This window comes from Hesperophylax consimilis, chromosome 29, assembly GCF_061612785.1.
Source record: "Hesperophylax consimilis isolate HC1 chromosome 29, BYU_Hcon_1.0, whole genome shotgun sequence".
Lineage (NCBI taxonomy): Eukaryota > Metazoa > Arthropoda > Insecta > Trichoptera > Limnephilidae > Hesperophylax > Hesperophylax consimilis.
Window position 1 is genome coordinate 4,890,175 of NC_142864.1, and position 16,404 is coordinate 4,906,578.

Here is a 16,404-nt window from a genome sequence, read left to right on the forward strand (position 1 = left end):
TAATCATTATATTGATTTCGGACCTCAAGTTGTACAGTTCCTAACAAAACGGTAGAAGCGCTCGGAATCGTTGTTGCGGCCAGGGCTGCACTTGAATTATTAAGTTCATTTTCGCCCGATGGTTCGGCGGCAATGTGCAACATTGAATGGTGTTTTTTATTACAAACCTGGCATGTAAATTTTGATACACAATCTTTTACATGGTGTTGTTTCAAACAATTGAAACAACGGTTTAAAGTTTTAATTTTGTCCCTCCTTTGATGGGGACTTAAAGATGTAAAAGATGCACATTTGTAAAGAAAATGTGCACCTTTACATAATGGACAATGAAGTTTATTATAATTCTTATTGGCAGATAACAATGTTTTAAACGAACCTTTTTTCTCTTTTGTAGTATGTGGAGATAACATTTCTAAAATACGCGTTTGATTTCTCAGAAACTCGAAAATTGAATCCAATTCTGGAATCTCTTCACCGGGCAATTTGGATTCAAATTGACGTTTAGTTGTCAGATCCATCGATCGTATCATAATATGACCAACAAATTTATCAAAGATATTTTCTATCTTCATCGCCTTTATAGCGGCGCAATTCTCTTGAAACGTACTGAGTAACCGCGCTATACCTGACGCAGACTCGTTTTGTAATATTTTGAAATTGAGAATTTCATCAACATAATGCGTGAAAAGAATTCTAGAATTTTGGTATTGATTTACCAGAATATTCCAGGCAATGTCATAATTCTCTTCGATAAGAGGCAATGATTGTATAAGTGCCAGTGCCGGCCCTGTAATTACCGATAAAAGATAATGGTATTTTTCTACATTAGTATATGCATTGCTGTCATGTATAAGACTTTTAAATAATGAATGAAATGAGCACCAACTTTTAATGTTACTATCAAAAGTGGGCAGCTTTATCACTGGTGCACGAATCACCGAATTACTTGCCGTTTTAGGAATTGAATTTTCATTATTACTAGTGATAACGCTTTTCATTTGCATGATCTCGAAATACATTGAATCAACATTATTCGCAATGTTTCCTAGTTCTGACATTTCTGTAATCTTGTCTAACGACAGTAATTGTTCCTCAATCTCGTTTTAAACTGATTCAAATTCTTGTAACCAATCTTTTAACTTTTCACATCTAGCAAGAAACGTATATTTTTTCTTACTATCATCATAAATGCTCGCTATGAGCTCTTGCGTGATACGAATACGAGATACTATTCGCTCACGTCGGGATTGCAACAAAAGTACTTTTTTCTCAGCCATTGTATTGAGAAATTAATCTGCACAAAAATGCCGAGTGAATACAACAATTTATTTTAAATATTAACAAATTTGTCACCAGTTAAGTATTTTTTACTACCTACAGGCAATTTTCGCTAACAGCACGGCTGACGCGAATTTTACATATAGATCAACTTTTATGAACAATTTAACCTTGAAATAATTAAATTAACCACTATTTTTTCAATTAATATAAATTATCAGGCTCGAATGACCAATGTTGGGGACGGATATAGCACCGTCGCAACGCGGAATAATAGGATTGGAAAAGTTCGGAATGCCGACTTACCCTTTTCTATTCTTCCACGGTTTTCAATCCTTCTTTGCGCTGGTTCACAACAATTCACAAATTTCACAATGCGCGAGCTCACGATGGCTTTGATTTTCGACACGGTCGATAAAGGGGGCTCCGTAATCAAACGATGTTGACAGGACGAATATTTTAACTCAACTAACGTCGGCATAGGAGAGGAGAGGAGTTGGGTAGATAGGCCACAATAATTTTACAAAGGATAGAAGGTAGGTAGCACGATGCTAGGTGCCAACAGATCTTGTGAGATGTTTTCCACGCTGATCAGGCATTACTGCACCTGTTTCGTCAATTTTTCCGCATGCAGTAGTTATCATTCTATCAGAGATCCCCAATGTTTGCAAAAACATTGTTTGGCAAACACGTTGTTTATTACTCTGATTTATTATATTTAAATAATATTCTCGCGAAATTCCACGCCTGGATTTATTAGGGTTTGCAGCCGTAATTTGTTTTTTCGGCACTAATTTCACGTGCTGACAAATAAAATTCCACTGCAAGACATGACTTCCTAATTTCCAAAATGCTGCGAATATTTTTTTTCGTGATTCTTCGTCCAAAGTATTCTTGCATTTAAAGCGGCAGTTTGATTTGCAACCTGGTCCCATTTTCTTGGCTAATTTTAACTGACCCTTTCTGGTCTTATGTTCAAGGCCCAAAGAGTGCAATTTTTTTGCTTTATTTACGACCCAGTCCTCAGGGTTTCTTGTGCGTTTACGCACCTTCTTCTCTTTCGGTGTGAACATTCTTTTCTGAACTGAAAGTGGTTGTATTAAATCCGTAACATCACTTAAATTTGCTGCGATCTAAAAAAAAAATAAGTTGACTAAATACATATATTTTTTAAAGCATTTTAAATCGTATTTTTTTTGCCGTAGATATAGAGTGCTTGTAAGTGGAGTATCCACTTTACTAACATAAGATGATTAATGAAATAAATTAAATTTAAATGTCAGATAATTCTCCGCACTCTAAAAAATACATCTCGATTAAAACATTTCTATTAATTTTAAGCATTTGAAAACGTAATCATTTTTGTGAAATACATACAGAGTTCGAAATATCCATATTATCAGTTGTTTTAGTAGCACGATAGAACAATCCTGTTTCCTCATTAAGAAGCAACATGCAATCAGGAGAGGTTGGTCTGCAAACACTCAGTTCTATAGGTCTTGAATTACTACATTCATCAGGCGTCCAACCGTCATCAGAATTCACTCCACTAAATTCTTGCTGATCTCCATTGGGACCCAATAAGTCATCAGAAGTAGACTCTGTAATAATATATTATAATATGAATAAACAATATATAAAAAAAGAAGAATTCACAAACCAATTTTCGAGGTATTAGAATTTTGAATTAAATAAATTTTAGGTTATGTGTGAGATATGTTTAGACTTACCAGACTGCGTTGTAGACAATAATGCTCTGCCATTAGCTATTATTTTAGCTGTCCTACTGGATATACTCATGTTTAACTCTTTCACGGTACAATTCTCTTTTTTATCACTACAATAAGCAACCCGCAATGACTATAACACCAACTGTCAAACGCAATTCAAATGATAATATCGATATTTCTCCATGGAATAACGAAGAAAGTCAGACTTACGACCATAGACAAAAAAAAATCCGATTAAAAGGGCAGTAACTCAACTTACTTCTTTAGTACATGGAAAAATAATGACTTCGTGACTTACAACTATTTTGAAATGGCTTTTTCTCACGCTGTATAACTGTTAGAGTTATAAATGTCTTCTTGAAAGGTAGATAATTATTTATGAAACCCGAAAATGTAACTAACTCAAAAACACCAAATTTTGAGTTACTGCAGTCTTCCTTGGAGCAGTCGATATATTCTACCTACAACAAGGTCAAGTTAGAGTTACTACAAAAGGGCGGGAAATTTAAATCCATCACTCCCTCTAAATTCGAGCCTTATAATATTTAAAAAAAAAAAAAACAAAAATAACTGGACATTAATTACCCTTTGAAACAAGATATTATACAACTTTCAAAATATTCTTACATAATATTATTTGTAGAGTTTTTAATTGTGCATTCCAAGTTTAGATCTTAAAAATTGAAATTTATCCTTTGGCAATGCTTTGGTAAATATATCTGCATATTGATTATCACTACTTACAAATTTTAGATTAATAATTTTTTGATAATATTTTTCTTTAACAAAGTGGTACTTGATGTCGATATGTTTATAGCGTTTATGGAAGTTTACATTTTTGATAACACTGATCGCACTTTGATTGTCTAAATGTAAGCACATTGTATCTTGTTTCTATTCCTCAATATCACATAACAACTGTTTTATCCACATAGCTTCTTTGGTTGCAGCACAGGCTGCCATAAATTCTGCTTCTGTTGTTGATAGGGCAACTGTTTGTTGTCTTTGGCTAGACCATGTTACAGCTGCTCCATTTTTGATGAAAACATAGCCCGTGATTGAACGTCTTGTATCAGGATCATTGGCATAGTCAGCATCACTATAACCAGTCACTACTGGTGGCTGTGATGTGGATGAGTAATACAGTCCGTACTCTTTTGTATCTTTCAGATATTTGAAGATTTTCATCACGGCATTCCAGTGTGTTTTATTGTAACAATTTAAAAATCGACTCACTAGGCTCACTGCATACATAATTTCAGGTCGACTCACTATAGCTAGGTGCATGAGGGAACCCACAGCTTCTCTGTAAGGAATGTTCTTTTCTGGGTCTCCATCTCCTTTTTGTAACTTTACATGAGGGTCCACAGGAACACTGTTGGGGTTGGCATCAGTCATTTTAAACTTGTGCAATATCTGTTCCACATATTTAGTTTGATGTATGAATATACCATTGCTGAGTATCTCAATTTGCATGCCTACAAAGTTACTCACTGAATTCACTATTTTTACATCAAATACAGTTTTTAAGTCATTAGTTATTTCTTTTAGTACTGATTCATCTTTAGAAAATAACAAGCCGTCATCAACATACAGGCAAAGGTAGCATTTCTTATTGTTGACTTGACCAAAATAAACACATTGATCAGCTTTGCTGTTGACGAAACCAAATTTCTTTAAAATCGAGTCAAACTTCTTATTCCAGCAACGGGGAGATTGCTTCAAGCCATACAGAGACTTGCTGAGCTTACATACCATATTGCCTTCACTAGGCAGACCTTCAGGTGGAGTCATGAATATAGTCTCTTCAAGCTCACCGTATAAGAATGCGGTTTTGATGTCAAATTGGATGATTTTAAGGTTATACTGGACAGCCATGGATAATAATAAACGTATCGAATCATACCTTACAGTTGGTGCAAAGGTTTCTGTGTAGTCGATACCTGCTGTTTGTGCAAATCCTTTTGCACTAAGTCGTGCCTTGAACCGTGGACCCGTTGACTCCTCCTTTATTCGGAACACCCATTTGCATCCTATCACTTTGGCATTTGGAGGTTTTTCTATCAATATCCAGGTTTCATTCTTCTTATGTGCATCTAGTTCTTCATCAATTGATTTTATCCATTTTTCTTTATTTTCTGAACTAATTGCTTCTTCATATGTTTCCGGAACATCAGGAATAAATTAACATAGGTAAGTACTTTCTTCAGGCAAGTTTTTGTTTTTGTTTCTAGGTCTCAACTTCACACTACTTACTTCAGGTGATTCAATACTGGTGTCTGGTATGTATTCACTGTCAGAAGTGGATTTGTTTTCTTTTACAGATTCATTTTCTGAGGCACAATCTTCATCTTTTGAACTTTCCTCTTCTGTTTCAATTTTATTCATGGATAATTCTAAAGGAACAAAGTCTCTTTTCACAGAAGATTCAAGAAATGTAGCATCTCTACTTTTTATTACTTTTCTGGAAATCGGCAGTATGAATCTATAACCTTTTGTGCGGTCACAGTATCCGATGAAGATCATCTTTTGTGCTTTTGGATCCCATTTCTTGCGCTTTTCTTTAGGCAGGTTAACCATTGCCTCACATCCAAATATACGCATATGATTCACATTTGGTTTCAGGCCAAACCATTTTTCCATGAGAGTTTTGAACAACAAGGATCTCGTTGGAGAACGATTGATGATATAAGCGGCAGTGTGTATTGCATCAGCCCAATATAACTTTGGCAGTTCAGCATTGAGAAGCATACACTTTGCTCTTTCCACCAGTGTTCTATTCATGCGTTCCGCTGTACCATTCTGTTCAGGTGTGTACGGTGTGCTTGTCTGGTGTATGATTCCAGCACTTTTCAGGAAATCGGAAAAATTTTTGTTATCATATTCTAGGCCATTGTCTGTCCGAAGAATCTTTATATGAGTACCCAGTTGATTCTCAACTTCTTGTTTAAATTCTTTAAATTTCCAAGAGCTTCAGATTTGTTGTGGAGAAAATATACAAAAATTTTCTTTGAGTAGTCATCGAGAAAAGTTATAAAGTATCTTGCACCACCAAGAGATTGGGTTTCCATTGGCCCACATATGTCAGAGTGAATCAATTCTAGGGGTTTGATAACCTTTGATCCTTCACTTTTAAAAGGTAATCGTGTCTGTTTACCTTCCTTGCAGGTTATACATGTCAGATTTTCTGTTTTGTTTAGAAAAGTTACATGTTTAGTATTTTCAGCCATTTTCATTAAACTGTGAAAATTCAGATGCCCCATTCTTTGGTGCCACAGGTAAGCATCTTGTTCTTCAACATTAGTCATGTGAGCATGCCCTCCAGGCATGTTCAGCCGGTACATGTTGTTAACAATACTTGCAGTTGCTACTATTTGATGCTTGCTGTTCAAGATGACACACCCGGAGTTATCAAATTTTACTTGGCCACCATTTCGAATAATTTGACTCACAGATAGCAGGTTAGTTGCTAGTCCATGGACATGTTGAACATTTGTAAACAGAATCTTATTTTCTTGGCCTTTGTCATTATAAACATCTAAACTTACTTCTCCCGAGCTTTGCACAGATAACACTTTATTGTCTGCAACTCTAATGTTCTTTATTACAGGAGTTGATTCCTTTTGAAAGAGATTCTTGTTCTTCGTCATATGAGCTGAGGCGCCTGAGTCTATGTACCAGGCGTCATCATAATTAGACGATGCGATAAACACAGCAGCATAGGATGAGGTAGGTTTCTGTACCTTGTTTTTGGGTTTTGATTTACATTCAGGGCTCTTGTGGCCATATTTGTTACAGGAATAACATCTCGGACCCTTGGTTTGTTTCTTGTCATTGTTATGAAACCTTTTATTTACTTGCAATAATTTTGCTTTAACAGAATCTGCAGTTATCTTCGTGCCAGAGCTTTCAATTGCTATAATCATTGGCTGATATGAGTCGGGCAGACCGGAGAGCAGCAAGCAGCAAGTCCCGAGCCACTCATCGTCCACTTTGAAGCCAATATTGCGGAGCTTGTGAGCTGTCGACATTATTTTGCTCACATATTCTTCAATACTTTTACATGCACTGAGCGAGGTATTACACAAATAACGCAGAAGACCAACCCGGCGTGTCAACCCGGAATCATCAAATGCTGCTGCCAATTTATCCCATACTCCTTTTGCCGTACTTTCTTCTTCTATGTGTACATAATTAATAGGATCGACAAGAAGAATAATTTTTGTTTTTGCTTTTGTGTCTTTTTTCGTATCAATCACTGTAAATGTGTCAGCTGTTTTAATACAATCCCACAATTCCTCGTGTTGTAGGTAGGTTTTCACTGCGAATTGCCATGTCGCATAGTTTTCACGGCCGGTTAACTTTTCGATTAATGCCAATGAACTGTTTGTTGCCATTTTTATGTATGAAAACACAGAGTTCAAACACGAAAACACTTTGGAATATGATTCGAGAAAGTCACTATTTTGTTTTTGGAGTAGAGGTTATGTTTTCACTGCGGAGGTTATGTTTTACTAATAGTCCTTTTTTCACTGCTAGTTTATTAGAAAAAACTTTCACTGAATGCCTCTGGGTTATCTGGGCCCATAACCTAATGATTTAAACAGAAATAAACTCTTATTTTGTATGATTTGCTTTTATTAACTGATAAGAAGTACATTTGTTATACACTCGCTTTGCAATGTCACAGAAGAGAAGAGTAGTACATATATTCTACCTACAACAAGGTCAAGTTAGAGTTACTACAAAAGGGCGGGAAATTTAAATCCATCAAGAAGATTATTCATTAGCCATTTATTTATTTCAATCATCCCTGCTTCTGTGTTTTTGGAGACCTTCTCCCATGATTGTGCTTTGAATAAAATTACAGTGTCATCTGCGTAACTGATTACTTTGTACTCTATTTTTCCAAGGTTTATCTCAGTTAGACTATTTATGTAGATGAGAAAAAGTATGGGACCCAAGACGCTGCCTTGCGGTACTCCATACCTGTTACCTACTTTGTCACTTTCGTGTTTATTGATTTTTACTATTTGTTGTCTATTTTCAATGTAGTTGATGAACCATTTTAGTGGTGGACCGGTTATGCCGATATCTTTGAGTTTTTGGTGTAGTAATTTATGTGAGATGGTGTCGAAAGCTTTTGCTAGGTCTAAGAAAGCCCCTACCATCTTTGACCCGCCATCTAAGTTTTTGACTATGTAAGTAGTTAGTTCCGATAAGGCGTCTTCTGTTCCCATTTTCGCTCGAAACCCGAATTGGCTGTTTGAGATCAGTTTGTGTTTATCAAGGTATGCAAGCAATCTTTTTTTCATAGTTTTTTCTAGTAGTTTGGATAGTGAATTTAGCTAAGTGATAGGTCTGTAATTTAAAATCATAGTTTTGTCTCCCGATTTATGTATTGGAGTAATACAACCTATTTTTAGGTGATCGGGGACAATGCCGAGGCTAAAACTTTGGTTGAAAATATGTTGAAGAGGTATAAGTATGTATTCTCGCAGATTAATCAGTATATGATTGGAAAGGTTATCTGGTCCCACCGTGCAATTTGGTTTGAGAGAAATAATGAGATCCGAGATTTCCTTAGTACTTACTTTATGGACATTAAACGTATGATTTGGTTGTATGGTAGAGCATAGTTTGGCTAGAGAGTCTTCTGATGTGCCATTTTTTAGAAGAATTTTTTCAGCCAAGGTAGAGCCAACTTTTGCAAATTGTGAGTTAATGAAATTTGCTATTTTACTTGGTTCATTCTGTGCTAGGGTATTTTTTCCATTTATTGACAGTTCTTTGATGTTTCAGTCTTTTTTCGGATTGGAGTAAGTAATATCTTATGATTTTCCAGATTTTTTTGGGATCATTTTTGACGGGTTTTATTTATTTTTTGTAATATTTGTATTTGGCTTGTTTAATTAAAGTATTACATAGGTTTCTATATAATAGGTAGTCATTTTTTAGTTTGTTATCATTTGGGTATTTGCGGACTTGCATGTGCATCGTGTCTCTTTTATGAATACTGTTGACTAATCCTTTCGTGATCCATGGGGTTATCTTAATCTCTTGTGTGTGTAGTTTTTGGGAGGATTTTTTGTGTGTATAGTTATTTAGGTTTCAAGCGTATTCATAAATGTGTTCAGGGCATTGTTTGGGTCTAGTACATTTATAACATTTGACCAAGATTCATTTTGTATGTCCGCTATTAGGGACTTAAAATTTGTTTTGTCTTGCACGGTGTTGTTTTTTTCTTCTTTTTGTTTCTTGTTGTGATGTATGCTTAGTGTAGTTGTGAAATGATCTGTGACTGTTGAGCAAATAATGGATGAAGATGTTTTTTTTTGTTTTAACAAATATATGATCTATGCAGGATTCACTGTATGACGTAATTCTTGTTGGTGAATTAATTGTCGATTTAAGTCCGTAGTGAGTAAATAGACTTAAGTATTCCGTGGTTTTTGGTTGCCGGTTTAGTGTGTTTATATTCATATCACCTGCAATAATTAGTTGTTGTGTTTTTTTTTATTTTTTTCAAGAAGTTTATTTAAGGAAGTAAAGAAAAGGGAGAGATTGTAATAACATGGAGGTCTGTAAATGGCAAAAATGGAGAGGTCTGGTCCAATGGAGATTTGGATACAGTTTGCTTCTGTTATGTAGATTTCTGTTATGGAGGAGTTTAGTGAATCTTTGGCGAAGATCACTATACCGTAATTTTGATTAAGATGTCTTGTGGTATGGAATGTTGTATAGTTTTTTAAGTTTAGGTTTATATAGGAATCATCTTACCAGCATTCGTTCAAGATAATAATATCGAAACTTATGTCTATTTCGTTTGATAGGACAGAGAAATTATCAAAGTTCTTTTGAATACTTCTAATATTTTGGGATATTATGTTTAAATTGTGTTTTTCTGAGAAGAGAAATTTGCAATCAGGCGCTTTATCAAAAATGTGCTCTGTGTTGTTTAGTGTTTCTGTATCAATATTAAGTGCAGTAATCATTTTAACTAGAAAGAACAATTTCGTTTGGGAGCCCTAATTTTAAACTTTTAGGTAATTTTTATTAAATCATCTACATGTCTAATATAGATAATTTTTTCGTTTGTGGTTCGCCTTGTCATAATTTTACCTTCTCTATACCAGACATAAGAATAGTTTTTTCTTTGGCACATTTTTTTGTTTGCCATATTAGATCTTTGTGATATTGAGTCAGTTCTTCCCCAATATATATGGTATCATGTAAGAGATCCTTGATGGAGGCATAGTTGATATTTCTTCTTTGCGCTATTAGGTTGTCTCTGGTTGTTTTGTTCGAAAAGTGAACTAGCAGTTTGGGCGGGACATCGGTTCGTCTGTCCGGTACTCTTTTTACTTCAGTTATATCACTATCGTTTATCTCCAGGCCGGCCGCAGCAGCAACTCTTTTAATTAATTTAGTTGGCTGTTCACTGCTTGTTTGGTGAATTCCGGCTATCTCTAGATAGTTAGAGCGGGATTTGGATTCAAGTTCAGCTACTTGTTGTTTAACAATAGCCTTTTTATTTTGTTGTTCGGTTTTGATAATTTCAATTTCCTTTTCTATGTTTTTGTTTTGTAGAAGAGTTTGGTCTATTTTTATTAATTATTTCATCATATTGTTTGCTGACAAATTCCATGCTAGCATGGAATGCCAGCAATGCTTTAATCTGCTTGAAATTTTGAGCGATGTTAGTAACTTAGATTTTACCCGACTAAATGTCGTGTGCACACAGACTGTAAAATAGGGGTTAGTTACACTCCGCAAATTACTTTGTAAAATGCAAATTAATTGACTTTCATCCTGAAAAGGACGTTTCTGGTACATACACGACTTTTGTGCAAAACGAAAATAAGTGAAAGCTCGCCTCTAAAAAGGCGGTTAAGTATGTTAAGCTCTTTGCAAGCCTTGTGGTTCCCGCCGGACAGTTACTTCAGTCGATGAGGGAGAAGGGCCAATAAAATTCTCAAAAAGGGGGCTGCGACAGGTAGCTGGTGCAAAGATATGTCCGAGGCGAGGGCGACCCAATGGAGAAGAGACTTTAAAATTAAAAAAAGCTGCTTTTTGTTAAAATAGCGACCCTTCAACGGCATATAAAAAAAGGTCGGCCAAGGTCCGGCGGCCCGTTTATGGCTTCTCATTGGTCGGATTTCCATTGCCATTGGAGCGTACGAGCTAGCCTCGGACCCACTGCCTGCCGGCCATTTGTTTATTTTTTACAAGTTATTTTCAGGAATGTGTCAATCTTATAGCTAAGTACATGATGCAGGGTTCCGCGAATGTTTAAACAATTTCAAATAGTTTATTAATGTCACATCCGCGGATTAACATTATACACAAAAACAATGTGTATTTAATTCTACAAATATAAAACAAAAACAATATAAAATTTATTCTTAAAATATAACACACGAGATGATTTGAGATTTTTTAATTGTGGATAATTCACGGTTGTTTTCATTTAGCGATTTGAATAATTCTTCAAAACATATCCACTCTGATAACCCACCGTTCTCCATTATCTAACTTTTGCATTATTGTCGATGTTAGTTTAGCAATTGCATCTTGTGTGCTGAGATTACTAAATTTATTTAAATATGCATCTAAGGGCCCGTTACCACTTCCGTTTTCAAATCGGAGGCGGGTCCCGTTTTAAAAACGGATGCTTTACGGCCCTGTTCACACTTCCGTTTCAAAAACGGATCCGTTTTAAAACCGGATCATACTCTACGAAAACAAATAATTGTCTATTCAACCAAAACATTTTATTTGCTCATTCTTCAGTAATGGACTCAGTGTGCAATGGACGACGATGAAGCTCTTGTTGTCATGTGGTACTTATTAAAAAGAAGAAAAAAAAAAGGAAAAGAAAATTTTGGGTGCACCCAATCATAGCTTAAAGAAAATTTTGGGTGCACCCAATCATAGATTTTCTGTAGGAATTTTCCAAGTGTTAATTGGTGAGTTGAGAAGTGATGAACTAAAGTTCTTTAATTATTTTAGAATAATAATGATTGGATTATTTATATAGTGCCATTTTCACCGTGAGAAAATCCCCTCAAGGGCGCTTAATGGCTTAAGAGAATGTCTATCACTTCTTTTAACCATCTACTGGAATGAGTTTCAGAGAGCTTAACAATCAAAATACAAAATTGAGAGAGTGCATTTGTCCTGAAGAAAGGCTATCGATATTTTAAAGTAAGAAAACAATAACAACTCAAATATTTTTTTTATTACTTATGTGTTTATTAAACTAATACGCTCTTCCGTGCATCGTGCATCTCATTAAAGCTTTAAAATTTTAAAAAAGTAAACTTTAAAAAATTAAAATATAAATTTTGATATACAAAAGTTGTGTACACCAAGTGTTTTGTTTTTATTTAGTTAAAAATAAAATATTACTATACTCTTTCTTCGACCAGTGGTGTTAAATTTTCGGGATTAATTTCCTTATCCATTATTGTAGTTTTGATTTATTTACAGCAAAATAACCAAATACAAGCACGCAGCGTGCCTGCTTCCTTGCGACTGGGAGCGGGCGGGGAGGGGTCGGGTTGTGGCGGGGACTCTGCCGGAACGACTAGACGACAAGTGTGAACGGAAGTGTAGACGGAAGTGGGAACGGGCCCTAAGGGCCCGTTCCCACTTCCGTTTTAAAAACGGATGCCCTAGTGGCTGTAGTGGATGTATGGAGCTGTTCACACTTGTCGTCTAGTAGAGGTGAGTCCTGTGAGTACTTTCCGATATTGGGTACAATGAGTACACGTACAAAAAAATACCTGGTAAAAATACCCGGTACAAAATACTTCCAAATATTTTATACCTACTTTGAGTATCTGGGTACTGGGGACGGAGAGTGACGGGGACCTGAGGCGTGCTGACGTACAAAATATTCTTAAATATTTTATACCTACCATGGGTATCTGGGGACGGCGAGTCACGGGGACCTTAGGCGTGCTGGGCACTGAGAAGGGAAATTGAGGGGAAGGGAGGGGAGGAACAAGAAGGAATAATATTACTAGAGGTGTTCAAAATAATGTTTGCAAGCTTTTTATTTGATTTTTTGTACTTTCGTACCGTAATGTTGTAAGGAAGGTTTCATAAAACACTAGTGAATTTGGTTATAGGCACAACTTTTGGACTAATTTTAAATGAATACCATACATTAAAAAATAATATATTGTATAAAAATGTATTTTTTGTTGTACAAAAATTATTTTACAGTCCATTGTAGACTTTGACTATCCTATTAATCCCGTTTTCGGACAGTTAAATTGGCGATCTTGGTTCATATTACAAAATATTATGTAAGAAAATAGAAACAAAATTTAAATAAAATAAATATATGAGTTAAAAGCTATGTTCCATAGAAAATTCACTGAACTGGGCAATTAGTGAAAGTTTTTTTTTTATTTTAAAATAAATTGTTATAGAATAATACTTTACAAATTAAATTAAATCCCACTCTCATCCTAAAATCACAACATTATAACGTTCAAAACCCAAATAAAAATTGAATACAAAATATGACGATATCAGAAATAGAAAATACACTGACACCAAAGAACAGACTGAAAGAGAAACCAAATAACTATACTAAAAAACACTATATAAAATATTTATAATTCTTCAATAACATCATATAATTAAATTTTAATATGAAAATAAGATCCTCAGCACGGGTGAATCTAGTGAGTGTCATTTTGTACCATTAACGCCTTTCGGCTTTTACATAATATAACTTATACCAGTAGTATAAGACATAAACTATAACATGAAATTATAATTACGTAAGTAGCAAAGAGCTTTTACGAGCATGTAAGTCAGCAAAGAATAGAAAATAGAAGTTAAAAACATATCAAAGCAAATAATGAGATCCTGTAATTAATACAATCACCAAAATAATATGCAATCAAATTTTGATTCAAAAATAATAATTGTTGTAATTTTCTGTGGCCAAGACGAGTTCGCCTATCGTTTAAAATGTAGCCAGCCACGGAAAAAAGTCTTTCGCACGGAACTGACGTTGCGAGCGCATTCATTTTTGTGATAACTAATTTGGCTAGATTTGGGTATGTATTTTTATTTTCATTCCACCAAATTAAAGGATCATCCCGTAATTTTAACACTTTATCTTCGAGATAACGTTGAACCTCAATAATCGCCCGAGAGTGTGATGTGCCCTTTGGGCGAATGTTGCCCATCGTCTTTATATAATCACTCCAAATTGATGATGTCGGAGTTTCTTCTTCGATCAGTAAAGATAGCGACGAAGCCGAAACAGGTGATTCATTGTGTATTAGGTTAGCTACTAATCCAATAATGTGCTGCTTAGTGATTTCCTCGATTGCTGGATCTTCAAAATAAAGTTTGTAGCGTGGGTCGAGGAACATACAGGTTGTAAATGTTTTGCTGCTATCTAAGTTAGGCAGCCGTTTAAGTAATTCGCCATGTATATCCTGTCGAACATTTTCAACGCATGGGAAGTTATGTTTCAACCCCAGACTCACTATTGTTTTTTTTAACCCTCTAGTTATAGGTATCACCATGCTGGCTGTGACATATTTTTAAGCGCTGATCTCTTTGGTCACCTCTTCGCACGGTTCTAAAATTTCACACAGATTTTGGCAAATTTCCCAATCCATGTGTGATAATATCTCAACATTCGTGTTTAAATTTGCCAATGTACTTATTATTTCTTCCTTGAGTTCCATAAACCTTTTTAACATGTAATAGGTGGAATTCCACCTATGTAGTTACAACTTCCTGGAGGGGTCTTTCGGGTGTTTTTCCTGACTGTTCTTGGTATCTTTTTAACTTCTCCCAGGCAAGGTTACTTATTTGAAAAGTGTAACAATTGTTTTTTATTTTTGTTATTAATCTGCAGACTTCGTCCGTTCTGTCTAGGGCCGTTCTTACGGCTAAGTTAAGCGTGTGTGCATAACAAGTAAAATGTCTCCATAGTAGAATTCTTTCGATGGCATTCTTTATATTAGAACCGCTGTCTGAGACGGCAATTAAAATTTTATCAGAAATGTTCCATTCTTCGGTCACCTTTCGAAGTTATTCCGTTAGTTTGATTCCCGTATGTGACCCGGTTATTAGTGCACAGTCCAGTAAAACCGATTTTAATTTATAGTTCTCGTTGATGTAGTGAGCGGTTACAGCCATGTATGAATCGTTTACTGAAGATCTCCACATATCCGTGGTAATGCAGACACTTCTTTTGTTTCAAGCTTTATTTTTTCGTATATTGAAGGCAGTAAGCTATTCGCAAAAAAAATTCTGGTGGGTATAGTATAATTGGGAAATGCAAAGTTTAGCAACTTCCTGAATCCAAAGTCCTCAACTATACGGAAAGGTTGAAAATCATGGATAAACATTTGCATGATGTGATCATCAATCTTCCGTTTATCTTTTATGGGGGCCTTCTTTGGTAAATACAAAAAAAAACACTCAGTTGTACCAACTAAATAGATACTGTGCAATTAAGTAGGTACCCAGTATCCATTAAGTTGGCCGAATTTTATATGTTACAATATTGCCTCCGATTTTATCTTTAGGATTCCGACAATTATTTATAAATCTCAACGCCAAAGCGGTAATTCTCTTCAATTTGGTTAGCGATGAAAATTTTTGGAAAATCTCCCATTCTTGAACATTAGCTGCCAGTAATACATTTTTGCTCTTGATCTCAGGGGGATTCAAACAGGACACCTTGGATAGTGACCAAGCGCTGATCTCTTCTGTCAACCAGCTTGGTCCCTTCCACCAAATTGAAGCGTTGACTAACCTATGTGGTACCTCTGGACAGTATATCTGCTGCATTTTCGGCCGATGATACGTGTCGCCACTGGTTTGGATCGCTGATATCCTGTATTTCCGCTACCCGGTTAGCCACGAAAGTGTTCCACCGAGCTGGTTGACCCTTCAACCAGCATAACGCTATAGTTGAATCGCATCAGTAATGAGTGGCCGATTCCTCTATACTTAGCTCCAACTTGATATTCCTAATCAGTTTGGCTAGTAGCACCGCACTGCATAGTAGACGTGGGTCGTAACGTCATTTTCAAGAAACGTAACGAAACAAGTTTCTTGGTCGGCGTAACCTGTTTCAAAACGGTTATTTTTGTAACTAGTTATTTTCATTCACTTACCCGTCCTCGCGTGACAAATGTCAACCATGTACATGTGTTGGCCCCGCGTTTGGCGTGTCTCCCGAGTCGGACTAATTAATTAATTAGTTCCGACTAATCACGAATAATATACAATGGTTATTGATATTTACAGTTTATTTGCACGTTATATTTACTGTTTATTTACACCTTTTCATCGTTTTCACTGATATTTTTTTATTATTTACACTGTATAATTATTTGGTTGGTTT

General features: G+C 35.5%; 1 protein-coding gene and 1 pseudogene across 1 annotated transcript in view; one reads left to right on the top strand and one right to left on the bottom strand.

Moving 5' to 3' along the window:
- LOC149409798 (uncharacterized) overlaps positions 1–16,404 on the top strand; it is a 215,220-nt gene that overhangs the window by 94,576 nt on the left and 104,240 nt on the right. The gene's annotated exons all lie outside the window — the stretch shown is intronic.
- LOC149409801 (uncharacterized) lies at positions 2,820–4,406 on the bottom strand (annotated as a pseudogene).